This window comes from Panicum virgatum, chromosome 6K (assembly GCF_016808335.1).
Source record: "Panicum virgatum strain AP13 chromosome 6K, P.virgatum_v5, whole genome shotgun sequence".
NCBI lineage: Eukaryota > Viridiplantae > Streptophyta > Magnoliopsida > Poales > Poaceae > Panicum > Panicum virgatum.
This window is the reverse complement of record NC_053141.1, coordinates 38,173,491-38,182,874: the sequence shown is the minus strand read 5'-3', so window position 1 is coordinate 38,182,874 and position 9,384 is coordinate 38,173,491. Positions and strand designations below refer to the sequence as shown.

The 9,384-nt window shown below is 47.0% G+C and overlaps 1 long non-coding RNA gene across 1 annotated transcript; it reads left to right on the top strand.

The window, feature by feature from the left end:
* The first annotated feature begins 4,563 nt into the window (after nt 1-4,563).
* Nucleotides 4,564-7,174, top strand: LOC120712520. Its single transcript, XR_005690912.1, has 3 exons — nt 4,564-5,479; nt 5,608-5,672; nt 6,293-7,174. It is a non-coding gene; the product is annotated as an uncharacterized LOC120712520 (long non-coding RNA).
* The last annotated feature ends 2,210 nt before the right edge of the window (nt 7,175-9,384 follow it).

Genomic DNA, 9,384 nt, shown 5'->3' with positions numbered 1-9,384 from the left:
AGTGTCGTATATAAAAGATGATTTAGCAATGATATGCTTTGTAAAACCGCTGGCATACGTTTTGTCGTATACGTTTAAATATTTTTTTTAGTGATTTGGTGGTGACTCATTGTTTTTTTTAGATTACACAGTGCAAACTCAAACACGAGGCACACGCTTATCCCTATAAACATACGCTCATGCTTTATTTAATTGGACGCATTGCATAGCGGTGCGTCGTATATGCGTAAAGATCGGATATCAAACTGATTTTGTATCTTTCCTCTCTTGCTTTGCGTGTTTTCTATTGGAAAATGTACATTTGTATGTGTCATGGTGACTCATGCTATCTTTTCACAACAACTTGTGCCACGTCTTATGGCTATCGAATCTATAGTAATTATTTACCAGGCTACCAGCATTGGTAGTGTATCAGAAGGTAGATTCAGCATCTATTTTTAGAGGAACATAGTTTCTTCGTTGTAACCGGGTGGAGTGTATTTTGTATGTTTAAGAATAGAGTCACCATCTACTTTCATCTTCTATTTTTTGTTGCATCAATCATGTCTTATATTAGAGTTCGTTATCCAATAATTGAATTTTTGTTACTCTAATGTTTATTTGTTGTTTCTCAAAGCGTAGGTTCTCACTTTAAGGGATGACTCCCGACCTTTCTCTCTGTTTCTTGCTCATTTCTAGCATATAACATGTGTATCATCCCATAAGTGTGTTGATTGTTTTATGCCTGCCATTGGAGATTTTGTGTGCTTTGTTTACTTGTTGCATCTACAAGTCTACAACGATGTAATGGAACTGTACTGACCTCTGCTCTCTTGCACACATTCTCGAGAGACTGAATGTCTTGGTTAAAATTCATAGTTGACTCCTTGTATCAATGAACAACTTTACTTTTACGTGATTGAGCACGCCCAAACATTCCCAAATTTTGCAGTGACAAAATACGAGATTGAGCATAATTACTCGAGCTGTGCGCCGATTAGCTGGCGACGAAAATTACACGCAAGAAAATCTAAACCAGGACTCCATTAGACACGTAACCAGTCACGGTGTCAAGTTCAATCATCAGTTCATCACACCATCAGTTTGAATCTTGGACTTGTTCCGTTCAGACGCGCAGCACTGGAGCACATCTGCACATGCAAATATCCCCTTATTAATTGCGAGTCCTTTTCCTCTTCTGGATAATTTTTTTCCGCAGCAAGCTTCCTGTCGCCTGATTAGTTTACTTCGTAGTACAGATCTAGCCGCGGCACGTTAAGACCATCTCGATTTCAGGAGCTAAATTGGGATAATTTTGGTACACGCTAGCACCGAGATTCATCAAACCTTGGGCGAGTGGACGAGCGACCAACTCTGGGCGCCAGTGAAGTTTCATGATAATTTTATAAATATTTAATTTTATTGATATGATAGGATATTTATGAGGAGATAAAAAGAAGAATTTCATGAGATGGTGAGTGAAGTTTTATTTCCATAACATTCATTCGGCATCATTATCTATTTTTTAGTTTAGATAACCGTGCAACCATACATAAAATTGGCATTATAAAATAACCCAACTATTCAGGTGAGACGAGACTTCTTGGCGTGTCCCCGGCTGGCAGGTTACGCGCGGCGAAGGGTCTCCGTGAAGGTCGCTGTCGAGCGGGCAAGCTCGGCCGACCACAGCTGTGCCGGTGCCACTCGCGATCTGCGGCGAATGACGCAAGCGATGAGAGGCGCGTCCCCAAATCAACCCCTAGAAAGAAAAAACCATCGCCAATTTTTCTGGACTCCCGCGAGGCCGATGCGTTCTGCCCCGCTCCGCGCCTCCACCACACGTGCTGCTCATGCAGGCGCCCGGACGAGACATGGGATTAATTTCCGCTGGTGGCAGGTGCCTGTATTTTTTTATTTCGTGTTATGGACAGAGAGTTTGCATGGAACGTTCTGGATGCAGTACCACATGATAGACCCGTATACAGAGGACAAGCATCAAACTAAAAAAAGGAGCTCATGTCAAGTTTGTTTCGGCGGCAGCACCTGCAGCCGGGGTTGTGCTCCATTTCTTTCGCACATGCTCCATCATCTTGAGCGTTTTTTTTATTGAGTACTTTCTCCGTCCTTAAATAAATGCACTTCTAGAATTTGGGTGTAGAAATCAATACAAGCATAAAATTACTAAACTCGCTACGTATTTGAAGAAGAGAAAGTAGAAAAAGACAATTTGAATTAGGTTATTTCCTCCGTCCCGAAAATAATTCAAGTCTCGGAATCGGCACACAAATCAATAAACATGTAAAATGACGCATATACCCCTGGTTCATTGTTATCCAAACTTACGTTTTCTAGAACAGACGAGAATCGTTGCAGACCGTGCGATGTTGTCTGGGCTTAGGGATGGCACCCGCGGGTGCGGGTGCGGGTTTGGCGAAAACCCGCCCGCAGGCAAACCCGCGGGATTGGAAAAAACCCGCCCGCGAGCAAACCCGCGGGTGCATTTCTGCACCCGCAACCGCACCCGCGGATTTCGGGCGGGTTTCGGGTGGCCGCGGGTCTAACAATAGATATAATAAAAATGCACAAATTCATCAATTTAAACAGTCAAATAACACATTTCTATAAGTAATAAGAGCAAACTAGTAACAAATCCATTAGTTCAAAGGTTGTGGTTTTTTTTTCCGGACGGATGCGGGTCCACCCGCGGGTGGAATCTCAAATCCGCACCCGCAATATGCGGGTGCGGGTCCACCCACGGGTGAAACATCATACCCACACCCGCATCCATCGGGTTTAAAATCCGCGGTTACCCGCATCCGCGGGTGGAATTGCCATCCCTATCTGGGCTCGGAACTTTGGGTCTGCTAGTTAGCCCGGAGCTTGTGGGACCCATGTGGCATCGTCTGGGCATCGTTCGTTCAGCTCGGGGGATGTGCACCATCTGGCTGGCTGCTCTCAAGAAAGATGGGTCCCATGCTAGATGGTTGCAATTTTTTTTTATCAAACTTGCACTCTTTTGTGGCAATTTTTGAATGCTAAAGTTGCATTCTTTTTGGGATGGAGGAAGTATTTATTTTAGAATAAATTTGAACTCTAGAAGTGATGCATTTCTAGAGTTCAAAATTTGTCTCAAAACAAATACACTTCTATGAATAGGACAACCTAGTTCTAGTTGTCTTTTCGTATTTTCTCTCCTTTCAAGGTGCAATACTTACACCTTTAAAGAGTATATACGTAATTTCACACTCGTATTGGTCCTCGTGCCCAAACTCTAGAAGTGCATTTATTTTGGGATGGAAGGAGTATGTGGCCTTGAGATGTCTTCCAGCCAGAGGGCGACATGGACGGCCGCCCGAAAATGACATTCCCCTCGCGTGTGTGTATTTCGCACGGAGAAAATTCAAGGCCTAGAATGAATGGCTCGTCGTGAAAAGGAAGGGACGCTCGCTATCTACTGAATATTCACTACGAGCTGCCGAACAAGTTTATTTTCCAACAGCTTGGGTAAAGAGAGGTACAATGGGCGGCTAAAAGTAAGTTTACTAGTTCAAAATCCTGATTTCAAGTGGAATTTTAAGGTTTGAAATGTTCGAACTTTAAGCAAAGAGTTGGACTTGAAGTGTTTGAAATTTTGAACAAAAGATTTTATTTGGAAGCTATTCGGTCCCCTCCTTTTAGAAAATCTTTGCATGGAGCATTTCGTCTCCCTATGGTATTTTTTTTTGAGATAACAGGAGGGGTTTGAACCCCTACTGGTAATTTTTTTGACCAACATTTACTATGTTGATAGTACATATTTTATGACATAGAATCGATGTTTTTGAGTTCGTAGTCAGATAAATTTACTTGTAATTTTTCATCACATAAATGATATATTAATGGAGCAACCGTTATTCAAAAGCTTGTTCTGAACTGAAGGAAACGTGCCTTGTGACTTCAAAGATAGTTGAATGGGTGGGTCAATTCCTCCTCCATTGAAACCATTGTTGATTTCTTCTTAACCCTCCACTTTCATCATGTCTCTCAATCGATTTCTTCTTTGCTTCTGAACTTGACAACGAAGAGCATTGCACTTCCCACTAGTGGCTTTCATCACCCTCAGTCTTCCTGGCTTCCTGCTCCCTTGCCTCCCCATCCTAACTCTTCCCCTAGGATCCTATCACCACCCTTCTTTGCAATAATCTTTTCTTATCCCCATTCCCTACCCATCCCAGCAACATTTTTTTGCCGCGTTGATAGGGTTTAGGGTCCATGTGATATGATATAACTCCATAGTAACATGATTCTATGAACCAACACCAAAAAAATTGTGTCGTCCTGTAGGATAACAAAGTAACAACTACCCCAAGATTTGCACTTGCAGTGCTAAGATGCATCTGAGGTCACAGTTTGTCCACGTATGACTTTAGATACACGCCGTTTTCAAAGTGAGTCAATCTTTAAAAGATCTAAAAGGGGGGCGATTTTTCCCGCTGATTGAGCCACGTCTACAGTAAATGAGAGCCGTCCGATTACCATCCTACGGTCCCTCCGGCTTCCCCGATCCCCGTTGCCTCCGTCGTCGTGCTGCTCGTACATCACCGGCCACATCTTCCTCCACGCAGTCCTCATTCGCCACATCCGCCAGTGCACCGCTGGCCGTGCCGTCGTGGCCGCGCTCCAGTCTCACCTCCGTCGACCGCCTATGCAGTGCCACCGGAGCGGTGTGCCCTCCTGGCTGTGCCGGCCGCACCCGCCTCCACCAGCCAGGTCGTCAGGCTGGCCTCGGCTGCCGCGGCCCGCCGGAGCCGCCCTCGCCCTGACCACCTCGCTGGGGTCTGCCAGCCCGGCCGCTGACCTGGCCTGGCCGGCGCCGTGGCGGAGGAGGAGCCACCGCCGCGTCGTGCTGCCCGCCGGCCAGCCGTGCTGAGCCGGGGGCGAGCGGACGGTCGCGCAAACGGCCGGCGACAGGGCAGCAAGGACGGCGGGGCGAGCACGGTGGCTATCAGCCCCTCCTCTCTGATCCAAATCCAAGTAGCTCATCTCCTCCACGCCATCTCCCTCCTCTCTCTCCTGCACTCCCTCGTCACACAAGCACCAGGGGCTTGCTCACTCGACCCCCTCCTTGATTTCTTTATCGCAAGAACCAGCAGCTCAATCTCCCATTTCCTCATCTGATTTCTTCAATAAAATCACCACCGCATCCCCTCGGCTCCTCGCCTCAGACTGCCAACAGCAACAAGGAGCTCCCTTCCGCTCCATCCTTGCTCAAGCGCAGCAGCACGACGACAACGAGCACAAGCCCCGCGACCTCGACCCGGTGACCACGACACCCCCGCCATGTTCAAGCTGCCAGTCCGCTACTGCTGCTGCTCGGGACGACGCCCAAGATGCTGGCCACAAACACATAGTGACGACCTACAAACTGAAGCCAAGTTGCTGCCTCCCTCGTCTCCAACCTGTTCGACGAAATGCCCCGACCATGCCGGTGTCTCTCGCCAATGTCCTGACAAGCCAAACAGTGAGTCTCCGTCATGCCGTCCCCGCCTGCCAGTTGTGCCATCCCTGGCCACACCACCAAATTCTATTTCGAAAAGTTATTTGCTAACATATTATCTACTGTACTGATCATGTACAAATATGACACAGGACGCTGCGACATCCCAGTGATCCCAACACCCACCTGAGAGCGGAGAAGAAAAGAAACAAAAAAGGTAACCATATGCATTTTGCTTTCGTAAATCTATATGTAGAAATATGCATAATATTGTGTGTCTTCATCTTCTACTCGTATATCTGTAGAATATGCTTGCCATGTCAGATAAAGTAAATACCATTGAATGTCATAGATATACTAAATTTAAAACAATGCTACCTATAGCTAAGGAGCCATTCAATTTCAGCAAGATTTGCAATCCCTTCAATATGAAAATTCCTCAAAATAGTTATAACACCTTCTGTATGCACGTAGAATTCATCAATCACAGTACAAGTTTGTAGTCCTCATTTTATATAACAAACTATGACCAGTTGTTATTTCTTTTAACTTTGTTGGCAAACAGATCTTAAATCTAATTAATTCTAACTTCCTTAGTTATAGGTAGCATTGTATTAAATTTAGTATAGCTATGACATTCAATTTCAGGAAGATTTCCAACAATACGACAATTCCTCAAAATAGTTATAACACCTTCTGTATGCACGTAGAATTCATCAATCACAATACAAGTTTGTAGTCCTCATTTTATATAACAAACTATAACCAGTTGTTATTTCTTTTAGCTTTGTTGGCAAACAGATCTTAAATCTAACTAATTCTAACTTTCAATTTCAGATGGGCATCAACTTTATTTCGGATCTACGGCCAGGTTTATGCAGTAACACTATATGTGTTAGAGTCTCAAGATTATGGGAATATAGAGGAAAGAACGATGAAGATCAGATCAAGCATCTAGATATGGTACTTATTGACGAAAAGGTACATTGCTCTGTTGTTGGTCATACCTGCTGCACCTACAGCCAAAACAGCTGACAATCTCATGCAAACAAATGCAACATCTCTTATATTATGCACATCAATTCTTTTGTCTTCTATCCGATGTAATAGCAGATATTGATTTCACAGAGGCTTCAGTCCCTTCCAATTCTATACTTAACAATGTGAAAGGAAAGAGCACATTAATCAGTTGAGCTCATGGTTAATGAACCCAGTGCAACTAAACATGATTGGTAACTCTGAATAATTAAGTACTGAATTATAATTTTTTTGGATCAGTTTGATTGAAAGGCTGAGGTGCTGTCCTTGATTAGTGAAGCAGTAGGTCACCTGAAGATTGGGTGTGATATGCTTGGTTTGCTTCCATTCACTTGGAAGAGGGTTATTATCAGCGTCCATAGTGCTTTGATACCTTCAAATAGAATAGTTCGATCTTGATGGCTATGAATCAGGCAAAGCACCATGATGTCGGCTGTCTCATAGTTGTCAAGCCTCTCTGCATGGAGTAGCTTTATGGCAACTATGAGCAAGTCAAAGAGGCATATGTTCATTTGCATGTTCATGTTATATGCCTAGAAGGAACTACAACTTAGCTTGTTTCAGTATCCTGCATGTATGTAGGATGAGTTATCTGGGTTAATCAAGCACGCCAGCAAGTTAGCAATGGTTAGCTTGTAACAGTATCTATAGCCTGAAGAATTTGTTTAATATTTTCCATAACTCAATGTTTAAACAATTCTCGATCTTGACTGCTCACATTAATCTTGCTACAATTGCTAAAATAAAATATTTAATTACTGCATATGACTACAAGGACTGTTATATGCAGAAGTTACATGTTGTTTCCTGTGATCTAACTGAATTGATCGTCCCGCGGCTGCCGCTACAGCCTCCAGACTTGACGCCAACCAGGCAGCATGCTTCCACGCGAACGTCGTGGCCTTCTTTTTCCACTCTGGCTCCGGCGACACGCGCCGAGCTTCTTCTCCAGCGACACTGAAATGAGAGATTTCTACAAGTTTGCTCTTCCTTGCATATGGCCATGGACAGCGCCATACGTGCAGCAGCCACCATCTTCGTCCTCAGCGACACACGCCGAGCTCCATTGTAACACCCCTGTGTTAATCATGCTCGCTAATCACGATTTATCTCGCTAATCGTGGACTCAATTCGTCGTTAGTGCTAATCGTGTTCGCTTAGTAAACATCTACTTAGCTGTTTCGATCTCGTTTTTGTCACCGATCCGAGCTTCAAATCAATTTTCGCCCAAAACGAAAGTTGTAGATCTTTTAATCCTCTACAATTTCTATTTTGACCAAGTTTCAAGTTCCTATATGAAATTTGGAGTTTTAGCTGGTCAAACACGAGCCAAAATCATTCAAACGAGTCAACAGTGAGCTCCAGCGTTTCTACTGTGCGCCCGACGCCCATACCGCCACTGTGGTCGCCGGCGAGCGCGTCCACGCGTCGGCAATCGCGCTCGACCTCGGCGTTGAGCACCGCTCTTAGCCACGCGGACGCCTCGAAGCTTCCTGTCCCGTCCCGTTCCTCCCTTCTCCTTCCTCAGTGCACGGCGAGCCGCAGCGAGCAGAGCTCGTCGCGCCAGCCGTCGTTCGTCGCTTCGCCGCCATCACTCGCGCCCCGAACCTCCCGAACCCCGATCCACCTAGCCCTCCACCTCCTTCGCCCGTCGCCGAGCTCGGCCGAGCCATACCCCAGCCGAAACCGACCTGCAGACCGCCGTCCACCATTGAAGCTTCGCCCCTCACGTCGACGACCCCCTTCCGGCCATCCTCCGCCGCAAATCGAACCGTGGTGAGCATCCCCGCCAACTACTCCTACTCCCCGACCTCTTTCCCCTTCGAATCGGGTGTTGCCGGCGCTGGAACGTCGTCGCGCCGCCGTGGCTGCGCCACCTCCGCCGCGGAGCGCCCCTGCGCGGGCCCGCGAGCCACCGCCGCGCGCCATGGAGCCGCCCGACCACCCTGAGCCCCGCACCACCCAGCCCTGCGCCCTCCCCGCTCCTCCGCGGCCGCAATAGCGCTGCCGCCGCGCCGCCGCCCATGCCGCGTGCGCCGCCGCCCCACCTCGCGCGCGCCCTGGTGCCCTGCCCCGCGCGCGCCCCTCCGCCGCTAGGGCATGCTGAAGCTCGCGCCGCCCGCTCCCGTCGCCGCCTTGCCTCACAGCGGCCGGAACAGCCCCGCCGCCGCCGCAAGCCGCCGCCGCTCGCTCCGTCTTGGGCCCTGCGCGCGGGCCCCTGTGCGCGAGCGCGCCCGCGTAGCGCCAGCAGGCCGGCTGGCCGGCCCCCAGCCGTCGCACGCGCGGCCAGTCACGCCGCCGGCATGCGCGGCCGGGACGGCAGCGAAGCAGGGGAAGGGGGCGAGCTGGCCGGCGCCCACCGACGTGTGGGGCCCGGCTGTCAGCCCCCCCCCCTTTTATTGTTTTGCATTTAGTTATTTTGGCTGAAAACTTCTAGAATTTGTAGAAAAATGAAGAAAAATCCAAAAAATGCGAACCCAATTTTGTTGGGGTTCTAAAACTGAGATCTTTAGAAGAAAAATACCCATGCTTCTCTAATGTCAGTTTTAGCCCTGCTAGATTTTACTTTGTGTTTGAGCTTGTCTATTTTATATCTGCAGTTCTGTTGATCTAAAAATTCTGAAAATATTTTAGTAGCCTCCACTTATCATGTGTAGTCCACTGTAAAATTTTCAGGTTCTGGTGTTGTGCACTTTGGTGTAGATCTAATTATGTTTCGTTTACCTTGCTAGGGTTGTTTTAATACTTTGTTAGCAGCATTAATTGTTGGAAAAATTTGGGTGGCATGCTTTACTGCTTTCACGTTGAGCTGGTAATTTTTGTTGCTAGGTCATGTATGCATGTTAGGTTTTGCTTTTATTTTGCCCCTAGCTTTACTCTTTTCTTTGTAT